Source organism: Cervus canadensis, chromosome X, assembly GCF_019320065.1.
Source record: "Cervus canadensis isolate Bull #8, Minnesota chromosome X, ASM1932006v1, whole genome shotgun sequence".
Lineage (NCBI taxonomy): Eukaryota > Metazoa > Chordata > Mammalia > Artiodactyla > Cervidae > Cervus > Cervus canadensis.
The window spans coordinates 64,587,163-64,608,215 of NC_057419.1; the positions used below are offsets into that span (position 1 = coordinate 64,587,163).

The 21,053-nt window shown below is 38.1% G+C and overlaps 1 pseudogene; it reads right to left on the reverse strand.

Moving 5' to 3' along the window:
* Positions 1–18,747: 18,747 nt before the first annotated feature.
* Positions 18,748–19,707, reverse strand: LOC122434592 (annotated as a pseudogene).
* Positions 19,708–21,053: the final 1,346 nt, after the last annotated feature.

Below are 21,053 nucleotides of genomic sequence, written 5' to 3' on the forward strand. Positions count from 1 at the left end.
ACAAGTCGGGGGAGAGACAGAGAACAGAACTTCACATGATTCTTCAGCCTCTCCTCTCATGGCCTCCTCCTTTCCACATGCAGCCTCTCACCTGACCCTCCATCCCCAAACAGTCCCCCCAAAACCTGCCCTCTCTCTGGGTTTACTGTGATGGTTAAGTTCCTAAAATACATGTTTCCCCTCTTTACAGTTTTTCCAGGATTGATACTGACTAAGAGAGTCAAGCAGAACAATCTGCTTACAAAACATCACTATTCCACAAAACTTATGTTTATTAATATTTGCTAAAAGTCCTTGGCATTGTATAAAATTACATACTTGGTTAAACTTAGTACCTATATTTCATGAACTTCAGAGGAATCATGGATTTTACATGTTCAGCCAACTGAGCATGTTTGAAAGCCTTATGTCTGCCTCGTGCAAATTAAGGAATTAAGCAGTAAACATAAGAGTTCCTTCTCTATCCTGCACATAATATGCAGCATTAAGTCTGTTTGTTGTTTAAATCAAGTAACTGACATTGAGTTCTAGTAACTGTTGAATCTATTAGTTAACAAAAGGTAAAAGCAGAATTAATAATGTTGGGGAAAAGGCACTTGAGAAAATAAGTCTGCAAAGCAAACATTTATGACTTCATAATCATCTATCTGCCCTGTTTTGCTGGGTAAATTCTCCACTAGTACTGTGAAAAGGAAAGATACCCACCTGGAACAGCATTTGTCTAATGGTTGTCAACTACACATTGGCACTTACCATGGGCACTTACCATATCCCTCTCTAAGGATTAAATCCTATGCTGATGCAGCTGCTGATTTTCAACATCCTCTGAAAAGAGGTCAGGGTGGAGAGCAGAAATGAGGCACTGTGTACTCAGGGTAAAACTGATAAGACAGGTCTTCAGATAGATAATTTCAAGAGAAGATTTTATGAGCCCAATTCTTATATATCCGCCTATCTAGACAAGCACTAAAATCCTTCATGGTGACAACTGTTCATCATGACTAGAAAAAGTTTCATGAAACTAGTAGAAGCCTTTTGGAAAAATATGTGCTTGATTGCATATACTTCCCCTTCACCAAAATCTTACACATACTGACCTTCCCCACTGCCTCTTTGGAGGAGTTTCTCGGAGCTATCTGAGGTGCTATCTCTTGGGCTGCAGTCCTCATTTTGCCCCAAACAAAACTTAACTCACAGCTCTCAGGTTGTGCATTTTTTTAAAGTCAACATGGTATAAAACTGAACATCGTGCTTCATCAAAAATGTTTTAACCAGCTGAATCTTAAAAAAAAAATAGCATTATCTTTGAATGACTCTTACTGGACCTAACTGAAGGGTGTTTTCTGTCCAACAAATAGTAGGATTTGTTTTTACCCCAAAATACATACAAATGTATGGATAATTCAAGTCCTCTATAAAATGCTAGTTTTCAATCCTTAATTACATAATCACTAAGTAACCCCCTTTCTAGCTAAAAACCTCCAAACCATCTCCACCATCAGCACAAGTACTATATTAATTTAATTTCAGTTCAGTTCAGTTCAGTCACTCAGTCGTGTCTGACTCTTTGTGACCCCATGAACCACAGCACGCCAGGCCTCCCTGTCCATCACCAACTTACTGGTAAGTATAATAATTTTGTTGTAACTCATATCTTTGAGAGTCTTGGTTTACATTTAATGAAGTTTTAGTTTTAAAACCTTGCTTCTCAAAGTGTGGTGGTCCATGGACCATAAGCATTGATTTCACCTAGGAATATGCTAATATGCTCCTCAGATCCCCCCACCCCAATTCTATTGAATTAGAACATGCAACATCGCCAGGGGCTTCTTATGCAGAACATAGTTTAGAACTGGGCAGGTCTAGGACAGGATTCATCAGGATGGAGGCATAACATCAAAAGCATCTGGAGAGCTTGTTTTACATGCAGGGTCCTGGGACCCGTACCATATTTATCTGACTAGAATCTCGGCAGGTAAAACTTTGGTAATTTGATTTTTAAGTATGTACCCTAGGCGATTTTTCAGTTCAGTTCAGTTCAGTTTAGTCCACAGTTATGTCTGACTCTTTGCAACCCCATGGACTGCAGCACAGGAGGACCAGGCCTCCCTGTCCATCAACAACTCCCAGAGTTTACTCAAACTCATGTCCATTGAGTCAGTGATGCCATCCAACCATCTCATCCTCTTTCATCCCCAGCTCCTCCTGCCTTCAATCTTTCCCAGCACCAGGGTCTTTTCCAATGAGTCAGCTCTTCACATCAGGTGGCCAAAGTATTGGAGTTTCAGCTTCAGCATCAGTTCATCCAGTGAATATTCAGGATTGATTTCCTTTAGGGTTGACAGGTTTGATCTCCTTACAGTCCAAGGGACACTCAAGAGTCTTCTCCAACACCACAGTTCAAAAGCATCAGTTCTTCGGCACTCAGCTTTCTTTAGAGTTCAACTCTCACATCCATACATGACTACTGAAAAATCCATAGCCTTGACTAGATGGACCTTTGTTGCCAAAGAAACATCTCTGCTTTTTAATATGCTGTCTAGGTTGGTCATAACTTTCCTTCCAAGGAGCAAGCATCTTCTAATTTCATGGCTGCAGTCACCATCGGCAGTGATTTGGGAGCCCAGAAAAATAAAGTCAGTAACTGCTTCCACTGTTGCTCTATCTATTTGCCATGAAGTGATGGGACCAGTTGCCATGATCTTTGTTTTCTGAATGTTGAGTTTTAAGCCAACTTTTTCACTCTCCTCTTTCACTTTCATCAGGAGGCTCTTTAGTTCTTCTTCACTTTCTGCCATAAGGGTGGTGTCATCTACACGTCTAAGGTTATTGATATTTCTCCTGGCAATCTTGATTCCAGCTTGTGCTTCATCCAGGCAAGCATTTCTCGTGATATATTCTGCATATAAGTTAAATAAGCAGGGTGACAATATATAGCCTTGATGTACTCCTTTTCCTATTTGGAACCAGTCTGTTGTTCCATGTCCAGTTCTAACTGTTGCTTCTTGACCTGCATACAGATTTCTCAGGAGGCAAGTCAGGTGGTCTGGTATTCCCATCGCTTCAAGAATTTTCCACATGTGTTGTGATCCACACAGTCAAAGGCTTTGGCATAGTCAATAAAGCAGAAATAGATGTTTTTCTGGAAATCTCTTGCTTTTTTCGATGATCCAGCGGGTGTTGGCAATTTGATCTCTGGTTTCCCTGCCTTTTCTAAATCCAGCTTGAACATCAGGAAGTTCACAGTTCATGTATTTTTGAAGTCTGGCTTGGAGAATTTTGAGCATTACTTTGCTAGCATGTGATATGAGTGTAATTGTGCGGTAGTTTGAACATTCTTTGGCATTGCTTTTCTTTGGAATTGGAATGAAAACTGACCTTCTCCAGTCCTGTGGTCACCGCTGAGTTTTCCAAATTTGCTGGCATATTGAGTGCAGCACTTTCACAGCATCATCTTTTAGGGTTTGAAATAGCTCAACTGGAATTCCATCACCTCCACTAGCTTGGTTCGTAGTGATGCTTCCTAAGGCCCACTTGACTTCACATCCCAGGATGTCTGAATCTAGGTGAGTGAGCACACCATCGTGATTATCTGGGTCATGAAGATCTTTTTGTATAGTTCTTCTGTGTATTCTTGCCACCTCTCCTTAATATCTTCTGCTTCTGTTAGGTCCATACCATTTCTGTCCTTTATTGAGCCCATCTTTGCATGGAATGTTCCCTTGGTATCTCTAATTTTCTTGAAGAGATCTCTATTCTTTCCCTTTCTGTTGTTTTCCTCTATTTCTTTGCACTGATCATTGAGAAAGGCTCTCCTTGCTATTATCTGGAACTCTGTATTCAAATGTTCAGATTGTAAAAGTGAGATACAAACTACCTGATATTAAAAAAAAAAGAGCAGTTTGTTTTTTTTTTAAATCAGGCAGTTTGCATCTCACTTTTATAATTAATTTTTCCATCTATTTTAAGGAAAATGTATTTATTATAATTAAGCAGGGATTCAGCAAACAGAATCAACAGGAATATTATTTTATCTAAAAGTAGTACATGTACAGTACATAAAATATGAAATATTTATATTTATTACATTGGCTTAATCTTTTGATCTGTGTGTCAAAATGTCTTACCCTTGTGGCTATGGAATAGTCACAATAGATTATCACCAAAATAAACTGCCCCAACAATTCACCTTAGATTCACAGAAATACAGAAAAGCATTGTAGACTCTTTTTTCCTTTGCCTCATAATTTTATGAAATTTAAATGAGAATTCAGTGCCTGGTTTTAAATTTAAATTACTCTCCAGAGAGGAACACTTGCTTGTATATTTGCCTAACTGTAACTTTACAGGAATATAGGTACATCTGAAAGTCTGTCATGTGTCTTGCATAATTCATAGATCGCCTTTTACTATGATTAATTTTATATATTGAACATTTTCTGTGACATGCTTATTGGTACATCTTACAAGTCAAATAGGAAAGCATTAGACATATTAAGTTATAACAAAAGGAAAGAATTTGATGTTCGTTTTCAAGTGTCAGGATATACAAAAATATTGCAGTTTTACTAAGTTGGCTAAGAAGTGCAAAAAAAAAAAACAACTTTAATCTTATTACTGGTTTGGGTTTTGATTTATGTAATTTTTGTACATTCAGAAGTCATCACATTACTTATTCTAAATGTTTACTAGCATAGTTATTAAAGATGAATACTCAGTATAAACTGTGATAGGAGTAATTCAGTATTTAAATGTTTTGGCATAGACATGATCAAAGAGAAGATGTGAAGCACAGCATCATGTGTATCATATGTTATTGCTTCTCCCTCCATTTCTTTTTCTTGAATATTGGTTTGAGAAATAGTGAAATGACTATGAAAAACTCAGCTGGAGAAAGAAACTTTGTGCACTTACCCTTAGATCTTTCTTCCAGCAGGAGTGGACAAGGTGAGGCGTGATCATCAGAAGCACAGAGGTGGCTTTTGGCATCCTAAACACAGGAACAGCTTGCTTTTTGGAATCCTACTTCAGAAAGATTATAGGTTTCCCCAAAACCACCTGTTTAGGCTAACTCATTTTTTTCCCTCAACTTTCTTTGGCTATGACTATTTCATGATATTTATTCTTTTAAAAAAGATCATGGCCCCATTTTACACCAATTGAATCAGACTTTCCAGGAGAGAGGCCTGGGAATCCATGTTTTCTTGTCTTCTGATGTAAGTTTTGAGTGGTAGAATGGGAAGACTTATACTTCTTAAACTGAAATTTATTCTGACAGTAATTATTTTTCATGAATGGTGGGAAAAAAAGAAGAATGTTTCTGTGGTTGTGTGGATTTCTATGAAGGAGAATTCTAAATGATTCTTGTTTCATCTATTCCAGGGTCATTTTGGTGGAGTCCTCAATGTTTGTATCTTAACTATAACAATTAACTAAACCTGGCCAATTAGTTAACCACATGAACTACTGGTAAAATTTGTATTTCATGAATTCTTAATTATCAGAGGGAAATCAGTATAATTTGAACTGAATGAATTTATTAAAAATTTGCATATTGGTTTTAATTTATTCAAAATGATTATATTATCCATATTTTTATTCAAATATATCTCTTTCTGTGTTACAAGGTTCATGTGAATGGTAACTGAATAAATATGCACTTGACGGCATTAATATTTAAATTTCTTCCATCAGTGTTTATAAAGAGTCTTTGAATTCAGGATATAGAAGCAGAGTTTTTAAACCTTAGATTGCTTTATAATCTAGTATCTTTTAAGCTGCAGAAAACTATTGATAGTACAGAGATAAAAAGCAGTGTTATAACAGTTAAGGGATATCAGAACAAAAGAAAATAATGCAGATTTCTATGAATAAAATGGATTCATATATTGACCTTTACTGCTATACTGACAGTGTACATCACATTTTTGTTTATTTCTGTCTGTGTGATCCTTTTAGGAGTAAAAAAGGCTCACCAGGTAATAATTGGGGAAGTTTTAGTAACATGGGTTGTTAAAGTCATCTAAAATAGTTACAATTCTTGCGCCAATCTTGCTAAGATTAAAATAAATGTATTTTAATTTCCAAAAGTGAATTGTACTCAAGCTGGTATTTTTTAAGAAAGTATAAAAAGTATATGTTATGTTTGCTTTCCCTATTGGTTTTTCTATGAGAAAAGTTGTTAAAGAAGATGCCATTTGGTCTTACCGCACTTGTTTTATTAATGATCACGTTATGCTTAACTTGGGCATTCAAATCCTTGCTTTCTCACTCACCTTTAGTAATCGGTATGACATGAATTGATGTGCTAAGCTTTAATAATATGCCACACTGTCAGGGAGGAGGAAATTTCCCCCTCTACTTCCTGTTGAGTCCTTATGACTGGACTAACTAATAATAAAATTAACACAAGAGAGATTGCATGTGTGCTAAGTCGCTTCAGATGTGTCCGACGTGGCGATAAGAGAGGTTAACAGGAGAAAAAAGAAACAAATTTTAATTTGTGCACAGGGAGGTATCATAGAAACAGGACCTAAGAAATGGCCGAAGTAGGCAACTTGTATACTTTTTAGAAAAAGCAACAATAAATTTGTGAAGAATTTACAGGACAAAGAAACCCACAGGACAAAGAAAATTAAAGGCTTTAGGTGCTTAATTAGTGAAGAATCTAAGCAGGATCTGGGCTTGGGATATTCAATTATGGAAGTAACAAGGCTTGTGGATACAGGCTTCCCTGCCCGAATTCCCTGTCTCTGGTGACAAGGGTGGCCTTCTGCCTCCAGATTCAGGGAGAACACCTTTCACATGAGAGATTCATCTCTGCTTTCAGAGACAAAGAGTAGGGTCAAAGTATCCCTCATGCATTGACTGTTTCTTAAGCAACTTTATTTTTAAGTAACTTTCACTAAAAATGATTAACATACCACCCAGGTGACATGTGGGGAAGCCTGCCTTAGGCCCCAATAATACCACACTATACCTTACCAAACAGTACCTGGAGATTTTAGGCATCTTATGTTAACTTATTTGTAGACATCAAATGTTATTGCCAAACACTAGTACACAGTTCTTCTAGAAATCTAACTTTCTAGTTCCTTGCATCTTCTTGATTAAACAGTTGCTGTCATGTATTAATAGATTTCACCTGAATTTTCTCAAAAGCCCTTCTTTTCATTTTGAATAATCTATGATATCACTTATTTGAGTCAAACTTCAAAGCAATTCTATAGACATCTGTGAGCACAAGTAACAAAAAAAATTTGACTTAGTTTAATGAATAGCAAAATTGACTTTACTTTGAAAATTTGGAATGCGATATAAGAATCCTGTCTCATAGATTTTAACATTTTTTTTCTTTATATAATGTTCTGGAATGTGTTTGACTAGATCCAAAGTCAAAAGTTATTGAAACCATAGACATTAAAGTTACAGGTAGAGGTATGTTTCTTTTTATGACATATGTGCCAAGTCAAAACAAAAATGGAATTCACAAGTATAAAAACATAATGCAATTTTGGCAGGAAAAGAAAACTTAGAAGTATTTATCTAAAATAATTACCAACTCAGTTTAAAGCACAGCTTAAGAAGAGTGTCTACTCTTGTGTGTCTCAAGATTTATTGGTTATTCTTTCGCAGAAGCACTGGGGACAGCCAAAGGGAAGCATGAGCCTTATGAATGTGCATATGAACCACAGGGTCGATATAGAAGAGTGTTAATGAAGGTTGAAAAGGTATTAAAGTATTCATCATTCTGCACTGTAATTACTTTTTGCAGGCCTACGTTTTACGGTGGACTGTGTGGTACACAAACTTAGGGGCTTCAGCATTTAGGCTTATATCCCAGAGTAATTTGATCCAGAATACAATATCCAAGTGAAAGAAGTTTCCTCATGGAAATATTTTTGTGGGTTCTGATCCTCACTAAAAGCTCACCAAAAGCTGGATTCTGGAGAGTCTCAATTTTAAAATATTTCATTCTACTTCACTGAGTTAGTAATGTGAATGAGGCAAGTCTCTAAATTAACCAGAGCAAATCACAAGCAAGTGTATATACTCAATGGTAAGCTGCCTTGATCTTGTTGCTCTAGATCAGAGTTACATTTTTTTTTTTTAAGCCATCAGCCTCTTTGGCAGTTTGATGAAGCCTCTGCTTCTTCATAGAATAGGATGTTTAAAATACAAAAAATAAGATGCAAGAACTATGGAAAAAACTATTTGAATACATTTTTCAAAGTGTAAAAAAACATTATGTTAAATGTAGGCTTCATTAACACAATGAATAATAACATCTAATGGTGGATCTAATGACTGCCATACTTTAAAGCAGTGATTATTATAAAATATTTATATATATATATATAATATATTTTATATTATATAAAATATTAAATACAGAAATATAGATCAATGGAACACAATAGAAAACCCGGAGATAAATCCACATACCTATGGACACCTTATCTTCGACAAAGGAAGCAAGAATATACATTGGAAAAAAGACAATCTCTTTAACAAGTGGTGCTGGGAAAACCGGTCAACCACTTGTAAAAGAATGAAACTAGAACACTTTTTAACACCATACACAAAAATAAACTCAAAATGGATTAAAGATCTAAATGTAAGACCAGAAACTATAAAACTCCTAGAGGAAAACATAGGCAAAACACTCTCTGACATAAATCAACAGCAGGATCCTCTATGACCCACCCCAGAATATGGAAATAAAAGCAAAAATAAACAATGGACCTAATGAAACTTAAAAGCTTTTGACAATGAAGGCAACTATAAGCAAAGGTGAAAAGACAGCTTTCCGAAATGGGAGAAATAATAGCAAAACGAAGCACTGACAAAGAATTAACCTCAAAAAATATACAAGCAACTCCTGCAGCTCAATTCCAGAAAAGAACATGAACCCAATCAAAAAAAATGGGCCAAAGAACCAAACAAACATTTCTCGCAAAGAAGAACATACAGATAGCTAACTAAACACATGAAAGATGCTCAACATCACTCATTGATCAAGAAATGCCAGAATCAAAACAATGAGGTAGCCACTTACACCAGTCAGGATGGCTGCTATCCAAAAGTCTATGAAGCAATCAATGCTGGAGAGGGTGTTGGAGAAAGGAATCCCTCTTACACTTCGTTGGTGGGATGCAACAGTACAGAGCCACTATGGAGAACAGTGTGGAGATTTCTCAAATAACTGGAAAATAGAACTGCCATAGTGACCCTCAACAATCCCACTTCTGGGCATACACACTGAGGACAATCTGAAAGAGACACGTGCACCCCAATGTTCATCGCACAACTGTTTTACAATAGGCCAGGAATGGAAGCAACCTAGATGTCCATCAGCAGAGATGAATGGATAAGGAAGCTGTGGTAACAATATATCAGCCAGGAAATTACTCAGCCATTAAAAAGAATTCATTTGAATCAGTTCTACTGAGATGGATGAAACTGGAGCCCATTATACAGAGTGAAGTAAGCCAGAAAGATAAAGACCAATACAGTATACTAACGCATATATATGGAATTTAGAAAGATGGTAACAATAACCGTATATGCGAGACAGCCAAAGAGACACAGATGTATAGAGCAGTCTTTTGGACTCTGTGGGAGAGGGCGAGGGTGGGATGATTTGGGAGAATGGCATTGAAACATGTATATTATCATATGTGAAACATATCACCAGTCCAGGTTCGATGGTTCGATGCATGAGACAGGGTGATCGGGGCTGGTGAACTGGGATGACCCAGAGGGATGGGATGGGGAGGGAGGTGGGAGGGCGGTTCAGGATGGGGAACACATGTACACCCATGGCTGATTCATGTCAATGTATGGCAGAACCACTACAATACTGTAAAGTAATTAGCCTCCAGTTAAAATAAAATAAATTCATATTAAAAATTAATTTAAAAATTAAATTTAAGTTTAATTATTTAAAAATATTCAATGTTTTAAAATTGAAATATTTATATATTAAATATATAATAAAAATTATATATACACATATATAAAATATATAAAACTATAAGTTATTTATCACAATATTTCTATAACAGAAATGTGATGTAAACATTTGTAATTCTTTGGTGGCCAAGTGATAGGGACAACTAGTAATAATGCGGTTTGGGAATGCTATAATGCAATTAAAAGCCAATTAAAAATAAAGTTGGAATTTCACATATCCACTCTGTTCTCAGACCCCAGGTTAGGGCCTCTTGCTTAAGATACTCCTCAATTTCCTAGAGGTAAAGAAGTAAAAAATGCAGCAGATATCTCATTTTTATTGCCCTCTAGATGACCACTTGTCTCTTTTTCAAACTCCTTGACACATAAAAGTGGGATGAATCTAAAACTTGATCTCGTATCACTTTATGAAGGTGTTTTCATTTTCATCTTCTGAGTACATATGATACTAGTTTTATAAACAAAATAGGTTCATTACTGACATTCTAGACTCACGAACATTAATCAGGTAAAAACAGAATTTGCCCAAGACAAACTATTTTATTAAATTTTTTTTCTGGCATCTCTAAAGTAATGCTAATGATAATAATTAGATTTATAAACAAGTAAATACAAATTCTTAGGTTCTCAAAGATTTTAACCTGTTTTTGCTATGAAGAGTACAGTTAATTCTGTTTCCTGGGTTTGAGAGGCTCCTTTGGAGATGAAGCAATTTGTTGACTTATTCAAAAAGCCACTTTCATTAGCTGCTTGCCAAAAAAAAAATAGGAAAAGTAATGGCGATAAAGCTTAAGTTAGTCTGTTTTTCTAATCACCAGGATAAAAAGATGGAAGGAATGGAGATTGCAAGTGCTGAACATACGGAGGTTTGGAGATTTCATTAGTTTCCTGTGGCCACTTAGCAAATTATCTGCAGCAGGGATTGTTGGCCTGGACCCATACAGGTAGCCTGTCCTTGTAGACCAGGCTATTTCACAGGATGGCAATTTGGTTCTAAAGTCAAGTAAGCTAAAAAGATAAAAGATTAGGCAGAAGTTCTATAATGAAAATGTTTGTAATAAAATTTCCTGATCTCGTATCAGAAATCACAGTGCTTCACTTCTGCTGCAGTCTAGCATACTATTTGTCGCTAAAGCTGGCCCAGCATATCACCACATTCAACGGAGTATTAGAGAAATTGTGGCTATATTTTCAAACCACTACAAAGATGTGTATGTGTATGTTGAGACATAGAACAGCCCTTTATTTCCAATTCAAATTTCCCATTACATCTTGTACTATGAATTATTATAGTCCATAAAAATTTTTGAAGATTCATAGGTGACTCCTTCGCTATGTATTTAACTGGCTAATTTTTAACCACAGTTAAGTTCTTCTTGTAATGAAATTCCTTAATAGAGGGTACCCATTATGAATTTTTTAAAAAGGCTGGGCTGTGGGTCACCCATACTTTCATTAACAAATATATGTATCATCTTTTAATCTTGTGTGCTAATGCGTTGAGCAATTTTATTGATCCCCAGATGTTCATCACTAATTGAAACAGCTGCTTTATTTAAATAGCACTTACAAAATGATATCTGGACAAGCTCTGCTTCATGTTTTAGCAGAAGTGAAGTCTTGTTTCATGAGAGAATTCATCCACTCCATACATATTCTTTACCTGGAAGTGAAAGGGATTTCAAGCCAGAAGCTCCACTTTCTTCCCTCTGACATCCACATGTGCCCCTGTGGTAAGAGCAATGAAGAGGTGAGAACAAAATTGTGGTCAGTACTTTCAGCATGGGCTGTCACCTTAATGGATTAACCAGTACAAGTAACTTGAGGCAGCAGGAAGTTTTGGGAAGTGTGGGATGATACCTTGAGACCAACAGTATCCTCAAGGAGAAGTTGCTCCAGAAGCCCGCAGGTGAAAGCCATAATTCAGATAGTATGTCTGCATTTCCATTTCCATGAATCTCAAGAGACAAGGAGTCAGTAGACTTGATTGTCCCTCCTTGGTTCAGTTATAGTATTTAAGACGGCTAACAACAGAGTTGAGGGTGATACAGAGATACCAATGACTGAAAAGCTCAATCTCCTCCATACCTCATTGCAACCTCTATTTCTGACTGATCCTGCCTCCTTTTACATTATTTTTTTTGAGATTTATTGAGATAGTATTGGCACCATATGTAATTTAAAGGTGTATAATATGATAATTAGTTAAGGACATCAAAATAGTTATTACAACAATATTTCATATGTTCAAAAAACAAGAAGGATTAACTGGTTCGAGAGACAGAAGACATAAAAAGACCCAAAATGAACCTGGAGAGGTAAAAACTAGAATGTCTGAGATAAAAATATACACTGGATTGGAATAATGAAATAATAAACATCAGTGAACTTATGTATGTGAAGAAAAATCACAATGTATTTTTACAGTATATCTATGTATAAAAAATAATTAGCTTTAAAATAATATATTTCCTGGAGAAGGGGGTGGCTACTCCACTATTCTTGCCTGGTGAAGTCCAGGGATACTAGATGTTAAATGAGTTTACCTTTGAGGAAGAAGTAGAATTTTTTAGTTATAAAGAGGGAAAATTGTGATTTCTTACTATTGTTAGGATTTCCTGCAACAAAATATGCACAGTAACTGTAGTAATTAAAATATTTGATTAAACCTAATGCCAGAAAGAGTAGCTGTGCTTTAGCCACAAAAAGTGATTGATAAATTATATAACAGACTGCATCTGAAGCTTAATAAGAAAGCTTAATATGATAAAAATTTATTTCTCCCTATGAATCGGTAGACATTCTATGCTAACAGGCAACAAAGGGGTTCAGGCTGTTCCCTTCTTGTAGGTCTGTGAATCAATACATGATTTCCATGTTTACTGATGGATGCAAGAAAAAAACATGCAAGTGGTAAACTGAAGAGCAAATGCTTTGGCCTGGAAATGACAAATACTGCTTCTGCTCACAGATCAATGGCAAGGGTTAGTCAAATGCCCTTTCTAACCACAAGTGCACTTGGGAACACAGTCTCTCCATGAGCCCAGAAAGGAAAGGAAGATAAGATGTGGACGGCCACTTGTAGTTTCCCCCCAAAACTGTTACGAAGTTAGTGCTCAATATACCGTGACTAGTAGAATTTTTTCCACAGTGTGTTGTGATCCACACAGTCAGAGGCTTTGGCGTAGTCAATAAAGCAGAAGTAGATGTTTTCCTGAAACTCTCTTGCTTTTTCGATGATTTGAGCTATTTCAAATCCTAAAAGATGATGCTGTGAAAGTGCTGCACTCAATATGCCAGCAAATTTGGAAAACTCAGCAATGGCCACAGGACTGGAAAAGGTCAGTTTTCATTCTAATCCCAAAGAAAGGCAATGACAAAGAATGTTCAAACTACCACACAATTGTACTCAAGCCACACACTAGCAAAGTAATGCTCAAAATTCTCCAAGCCAGGCTTCAACAGTACATGAACCATGAACTTCCAGATGTTCAAGCTGGATTTAGAAAAGGCAGAGGAACCAGAGATCAAATTGTCAACATCCAAAAGCAGAGACTCTACTTTGCCAACAAAAATCCATCTAGTCAAAGCTATGGTTTTCTCAGTAGTCATGTATGGATGTGAGACTTGGACTATAAACAAGGACTATAAAGCTGAGTGCCGAAGAATTGATGCTTTTGAACTGTGGTGTTGGAGACGATTCTCAAGGGTCCCTTGGGCTGCAAGGAGATCCAACCAATCCATCCTAAAGGAAATCAGTCCTGTACATTCATTGGAAGGACTGATGCTGAAGCTGAAATACCAATACTTTGGCCATCTGATGCGAAGAATTGACCCACTAGAAAAGACCCTGATGCTGCGAAAGATTGAAGGCAGGAGGAGAAGGGGATGACAGAGGATCAGATGGTTGGATGGCATCACCAATGTGATGGACATGACTTTGAGTAAGCTCCGGGAGTTGGTGATGGACAGGGAAGCCTGGCGTGCTGCAGTCCATGGCGTCGCAAAGAGTCGGACACAACTGAGCAACTGAATTGAGTAGAATTTTTATGACAAACCAGTCTCTCTATTTCCTGTTAGTGTCTGAGAAGGTCAGATTTCCCTGAAATTCTTTAATTTTTCTGAGGTCCTACTATGTGATACTTACTCCCAAATATAGGCTCACATCACATTTTCTAAAGGATCCTATAAAATATCAACAAGAAGATTTTGCCTTCTTCACTCAGTAGTACTTTCCTGCACTGACCTAAACCTCAACTGGAAAAATCTTAATGGGATGAGAATTTTCTTCTTTCTGTTGGTTTCTGGTCAAAAATCTGTGAATTTCTGTCACCCTCAAGATGCAGGAGCATGGCTAAACACTTTTAAATGAAGAAAGGAAGGAAAAGGCACAAGGATAAAATGAGGATTTTCTTTTGGTCACATAGACAAGAGGCAGTAGAACTGTATTGAAACATTTTTATTTCTGCTAACCAAAGACAGAGTGTTTGTCAATAAACCATTTTTCATCTCCTGGAAGGACTCCAGGGAATTTAAGAAATTAATCCTCACTAGATGTTTGCTGCGCTGTGATTTCCAAGGTCTTTTACCTCTCCTCAGCTGTCACTTACGAGGGAAGTTTTGGTTATTAACCACACAGGTATGCTCATAAATGTATATGTTCAGTGGGCATGCTAAAAAAAACTCATTACAATTATATTACAAATCTTAAAGTGCTTTCAAATTCCCCCCTCCAACTTCAAGGTTATTTCCCCCAAATTAGTAGATTATTTGACAGATAAGACTATACCACCAGCTGTTTGGGTTAACATTTTGAGAACCTGGAGGAAATGCCCATTGGGTGGCCAGATCTAAATTTCAATGCCGAAGTTACCTTTTGTATGGAACATGATGTGGGTATCACAGGGGTACAGGCGAGGGAAGCTGGAATGCTCCAAGTCAGGGGGAGGCAGGTGAATTTTGCCCTGTTTGTTCTACTGGGAGCAGGTGCAGCTTTCAGAGAAGGACTGAAGAGCTGGCCAACAGGTCAGGTTCCAGTTGGAACAACAGGGTGCACTGGAGAAGACTCAGGGGAAGGACACTGTATTGCAGAGAGAGCAGGAGATGATAAAAATGCCAGCCCCTAGGCAGGCTCAGCTCTCAAGGCATTGGTAAAAGAAGCTCACAGATAATCCCCAAGCTGTGTGTCTTACTTCAACCTTATTTCTTTAAACCCACTGTAAGTTCCTGGCTCCAACTCTTCTTTCTATATCCTGAGAGGCATTAAGGAGTGGTGAGAAGAGAAATAACTTAAGGGACAGAAAGTCTGATTCAGGCTAGGAGAATGAAAGAGTGAATTCACAGAAGACATGATATGTCCCAAGGACAGCAGTGGATGTCTGGAACCACCGACAGTACTGAACCCTACATTTACTGGGTTTATTCCTTCCTACATATACATACCTATGTGTGTGTGCTCCGTCACTTAGTCATGTCTGACTCTTTGGGACCCCATGGACTGTAGACCACCAGGCTCCTCTGTCCATGGGATTTTCCAAGCAAGAACACTGGAGTGATTTGCCATTTACTTCTCCAGGGGATCTTTCCGACCCAGGGATCGAACCCATGTCTCTTGAGTCTCCTGCACTGGCAGGAGGATTGTTTACCACTGTGCCACTTGGGTAGCCTACAAACATATACATAAGACATAATTCAATTTATAAATTATGTATAGTAAAACAATATCCAATGTGGCAGCACCACTACACTTCTGTTTTGGGCCATTATTAGTTACTTGAACATAATCATTGTGAAACCATGACAACTGATCTGATAATTGAGAAGGCTACTAAAGGAATGAGGCAGGATATACTGGTGTTGACTAAAAAATTAAGTCACAACCTGAAAGTAGAAAGTTATTTTACTTAATGGAAAATGTTAGGACTTCAAGCCCAGGAGACAGCATCTCAGGTAGCCTTGAGAGACTGCTCCAAGGAGGCAGAGGAAGGAGTCAGGATATACAGAAGTTTGCAACAAAGGGGGCAGGCAGTCTGAACACTAAAGATTACTGCTAATTAGGGAAAACCAAATATCTCAAGGAATTTAGCACTCTTCTATGTATGGGAAGATATAAGAGTCCCAAAATTGTTGATGGGTGTTACATCCTTGTTTATTGAGGTGGTAGGAGATATTCCATTTCACATTGGACAAAGGGGTGATTCATATCCCAGGCAGGATGAAACAGGATAGCATAAGATTACATCACAGTACTCAGAACTGAGTGCAATTTAAAACTAATGAATTGGGACTTCCCTGGTTGTTCAGTGGCTAAGACTCTGAGTTCCCAATGCAGAGGGCCTGGGTTTGACTCCTGATCAGGCAACTAGATCCCACATGCTGTAACTAAGAGTTTGCATGCCTCAACTAAAGTGTGCAGCAAAAAGTAAAAGATCCTGAGTACCACAACTAAGACCCAGCACAGCCATATAAATAAATAAATATTTAAAAAAACACAAAAAAACCCACACGTTTGCTTTAAAAAAAATAAAACTAATGAATTACTTCTAAATGACCTAATATTGAATAGACAGTCCCCGAAATCTATTGCTTCCTCTGTCTGCCTCAAAGTGTATAGTTAAGTCAATGTCCCACTGAACTTCGCACTGGTGTGAAACCATTGGATGTATTTAATTCATTTGGGTGTAACATTTTAAAAACAAGTAGTCAACCATGTTTATCAGTTTATGTTATCCCCAGCATTTCTTATATGTTCATGATATAAAATAGTTGATCAATAAATATTTAATATCCAGGAAAAAAAGCTAATGAATTACTTACTTTGAGCATTTTCTACTTAATCTTTTTTTTTTGGACCATGGTTGACCACAGGTAACTGAAACCATAAATAAGGAGAGATTACTGTCTGTCACCTCAAAAATGCCACTCTGCACATAGGTTACTTTAAATTGAAGGTACCTGAAAAACAGTTGAAAGAAGGACACTGACCCTCGTTTGTTCCCCTGAAAGCAGGAGCTAAATCTCTCTAAGAAAGGCATACTTCCTGTACCAAGACAGTAGAAGACATTTTATCATGAGACACAAAATTTTAGGGCCAAGAAGGATGTATAAACAAACTCTGTTTCTTCTTCAAGACTTACTACCCTAGTTCAAACCCCTAGGTTATGTCAATTCAACCAGAAACACAAATTTAGTTTCTTTGTCTGAAAGATACAAAAGCTTCCTGCTCTTGTCATTTCTTTGAGTCTCATATATTTGTGATGCTCTAACACAAACACTGAATTTGTTTTTCTGATGTTTATCTTTTTCTTACAAGGGGAACTCAGGGAAGGACCAAGAGGAAAAACTACTTTTTTTCTCCTGCTCCTTCCATGCCACTTTGTTACACATTTTCATTCATTTTATCCCTACCCAAACTTTAATTCTTATTTCTTATTTTCCAAATTACACTGAACACAGCTTAATTGAAATTCCCTTTGAATGAAATGAGCACTGGCCCTCCCAGGTGATGGCCAATTGTTAACCCAGTGACTTCTGGGTAGCCCATCATCCACTTTCATGTAAAATTAACTCCTACTAAAGGACTTGAAGTTTCCCAATGTCCCAAGTTGCCACATCTAATTGCAGTAACACTTTGACAATCTCATAGGATTGCCCACCTCTACCCACTGACTCCTTCATTTTACTAGTTGTTTAGAATATAAGATTCCACCACTGTCCTTAAAAGATTACTGTTTTTATATGTTAAACTCCATGGGCAGGTCCTGAGTATTTCACATTCCCAGTATTAAAGCTAAGCATTACAAAGAGTAGGTAGTCATTGAAGGTTGGGGGAATAAATGATCCAGTGAGTGTGAGGTCCAATTTATTAACATTTATTTCTTACACACTGTTGAAAGAACTAGAAAATCCATGTACATTTCATTTATTTTTACAAAACAAGAACTAAGAGGGATAAGAATGCCTTAATATCTTTAGACCTTCTTCTCTTTCCTTATTGATCCAAACTATCTTAATACTGATCTATCACATTTCTAAGAGTGTATAGCAATGAAATATTCTTATTACAGGTGACAAAGTAAGGTGGTTTCACAATTTGTTCTATGAAACAACAAAATTCTTACTTTAAACCTCATTATAACATTAAATGTGTGGCCAGTATCATTCAAAAACCTGAAGATTTTGAAGGCAATTAAATCTATATTGAAATAAACAACAGGGACTTTCCTGGTAGACTGGTGGTTAAGACTCCATGCTTCCATCACAAGGGCATGGGTTCAATTCCTAGTAAGAGAAAGAAGATGCCACATGTTATGCAGTGTGGCCAAAGAAATAATAAAAATTCATTTAAAAAGTAAAAGAAACAATATTTGAATAGTACATACATCAAAAAGTAGATAACTAATGAGACCAAAATAAATAAATAAATAAATAATAAAATAAAAAATTAAGCATACAAAATAGGAAGCTGCTACTGCTAAGTCACGTCAGTCGTGTCCAACTCTTTGTGACCCCATGGACTGTAGCCTACCAGGCTCCTCTGTCCATCGGATTTCCCAGGCAAGAGTACTGGAGTGGGTTGCCATTGCCTTCTCCATACAAAATAGGAAGATATAGGCATAAATACTGTCTTCCTTTCAGCCCAACCACAGAGATAAAATTCTACAAACACTAACAGCCTTTTTCAACAATGAATGAAGAAACTATCCCTGACTCATCTAGTTGTCGGAGAAGCTGCTAGCCTTGGCATTAGAACTTGCAGTGGCAACTTCTGACTCAGGCTCTCTCTTCTTCATCTTGCAGAGCATCCTCATACTGAGATGTGAAAGAACTTGGGTCAGTCCTATTAACTTTGGCCAGAAACTCCAGGACCTTAATCTTGGTGGTTTTAGCATGAGCTCTGGGGATCAACAGGAACTCAAATCCTGCAGGATCAGTGTTGGCCACCTGCCAGTATTCCAGATATTTTTCCTTCACAAGATCTTCAGTGATGAGATTCCTGGGCTCCCCAAAGATGAAGTGATTCATCCAAGAATATATTGCAGTCACATTAAGAACTTCCCAGGCTCTATCTTCGGTGGCACAGTTGCCCTTCATGAAGATCACACTCAGGATAAGTATCAGGATGCCAGATTTGGGCAGGCTCCCTTCACCGTGCTTTATCCCATCATAGGTGAGGCCCAATTTGATGAGGAGGCAATAGCAGTGACTGGTACGATCCACTTCCATCAGATCAAGGCCAAAGAGCATCTCCATGCATTCAGAGGCTCTCAAGAAGATCTCAAGGAAGTGTACTTCACACTTGTTGATGATAATATTCAACGTATCTGCCTTTGTTATCAGCCCTTTCATTTGATACTTAAGCAGCAGGAAATTCACCAGCAAATTCATTTCCTCATCTAGAGCATATATAGGCACACTCCTGGGGTCTAGCAGAGCCAGTGAAGTGCCTGGACTACTCTCTTCTTCCTGGATCATGTAGCCCTCTTCTGATTTGATGGATGAGATGGCTGTAATGGCAGTGGAAGATGCACAGAAATTCTGACAACCTTCAGGAGTACTGGGAATACCAGCACCAGGATACTCCTTCAAATGGCCAGGCATTAGAAGATGGGAGGGGAGATGGGTCTCCTCTAGCACCTTGGAGACCTGTGAAACCTCCAGGGACTGGGATTTGATGCAGGTCTGAAAGCATTGATCATGGGAGCATCATGGGTTCTCTGGATGCTGAGGCATGATGACTCTTGCTGGTAACAGACAAGAATATTGCCAAGAAGGAGAACAAAGGGGATTCACCACCTAAGCGAAAGAAAGCAGATGTGAGTGGCCTCATCTGGTAAGCTCCACTGTGCTGGCTCAGATAAAAGCTGCCTCCAGTGGACTTCTAACAACAGTGCTAAATGGCTTCATGGGTCTCTTGACCTGGTGGTGAATAAGTCTCCAAAAACATGAAGGAGGAAGTGTGAATATTCCTCAGGGTGCAGTCAGCCAACCCAAGTGGATAATTCTCAGGGATCACAATAGGAAACTGTGTGTGGGCTCTGTAGAGCCACTTCTGTTTGGAAGAGTGTGGTTCTCTTAGTCCTCCCTCAGGTCATCACTTTTTCACTGGACAAGACTTTGGTCACTTCCTCTATACTAACATAAGGCTGTCCCTTTAAGACCAAAATCATATCCCCTAAGACAATTGAGAGGCAAGTGTGGTGTTACCTCCTTGAGAAACCCAACCTGGGTTTTCCCAGAGCAGACAGCAGAGCTAGATTCTGTGTATATTATCAGTATGGTTTCAGTGTCCTCCGCATTCTTACTCATTTGCCTTGCTTTAAATCCAGGCAATTCCTGGAATGTCTTTCTATGCTAGTATGGGAATCTTCCTCAGAACAAAACCTCCACCTACTGAGATCTGGAGAAGGGCATTAGGGCACCTGAAAGCCCTGTCTGTAGCCTCTCAGCAGTGCCAATGGAGCAGGGTTGCACTTTTCATGATCCTGACTCTACTGAGGTCCACTTTCCTTCAGTTATCATTAAGGGTCCTTGTCTTGACTATTGGTGGGGCTTTAGGTCTGACCATTCTGCAAACTGATGTCAATCCCTCTGCATACAAGAATGCCTTATCATTCTGAGTTACTCCAGAATAAACTGTGGAAGAACATTCCATCAACCTCCACAAGGGCTTCCCTGTGCCAATAGCAAAAGCTAGACACTGAGGAGGAAAAAAGGGGTGGCCTCTGCCTATATAACTCCCCGAGCTTCTTAGGGCTGATAACAGGGGAAGGACTCTTTGAAGTCCCCTCAATCTTGGGTTGATTAGTCCCACAATTCTCATATCCGCTTCTCAAACTGGATTCTGGTTGGTAATGTGCCCACTCTATCTACTGCTTGAGGCCCCCCTCCAATCAAGGCTTCATCTTGGTGAAACCCCAAAATGGAAGTGAGGAGAACCTCATGACAGGACATGGAGAGCTGACAAGAGGAGCAGACACTCTGCACCATCCTCTTTCCTGGGGTCAGAGGATTCCCTAAGAAATCACTTGGGGTCCTCATCAGGATTCCTGCATAGTCTGAGATGCCTTCCTGTGGTG